The following is a 645-nucleotide window of genomic DNA, read 5'->3' on the forward strand; positions in this document are numbered from 1 at the left end:
GGGGGAGAGGGGGGGGGGATGGGAGCGCTGCGGTGCGTGCGTTACAGGGGAGGCGCTCCGGCTGTGCCGAGTGGCGCGCTCTCCTCCCCCCTCTGCCCGCCGCGGCAGTTGGTTGCACCCGGGCAGCCCGCTCCGGCGGGGCGGGGGGGAGGCGCCTCGGGCTGTGAGGAGGAGGAGGAGGCGGCGGTTGTGGGGTTCTGTGCTCTCCCGGCGAGGCCGCAGCGTTTTCGGCCTGGCAGCATCGGGCCAGCCCGTGAGGGGAGTCGGTAGTGGCGGAACCGGTGCTAACCGGCGGGGGGGGCCGCCGCTCGTTCCTGCCCAGCGCGCCTCAGCGCCGGACGGGCAGCGAAGTGGTACGGCCGGCGGGCGGGGGGAGAGGGGGGGGGGGGTGGGGGGGGGGCGGGGGGGTCGGGCCAGAGGGGCTGCTTCTGGATGGGGAGAGGGGGGACTCGGCTCTGCCTCCCCCCACAGAGGGGTTTCTCCCAGAGTCAGGGTTTCCTCATTCTTTGCCCTCAGCCCCTTCTCTCCGAGGGGAGAAAAGGCAAGGGGAGGGGGGCTGTTATCTCCAAAAACTTCCCTTGCCCCCTCCCCGCCTTCCCACCAAGCCCCCTAAAGCCCCGAGCCGTTGCGCCAGTAGGGGCTCCG

The sequence above is a fragment of the Calidris pugnax genome, unplaced genomic scaffold, assembly GCF_001431845.1.
Source record: "Calidris pugnax isolate Ruff unplaced genomic scaffold, ASM143184v1 scaffold51, whole genome shotgun sequence".
Classification (NCBI taxonomy): Eukaryota; Metazoa; Chordata; class Aves; order Charadriiformes; family Scolopacidae; genus Calidris; species Calidris pugnax.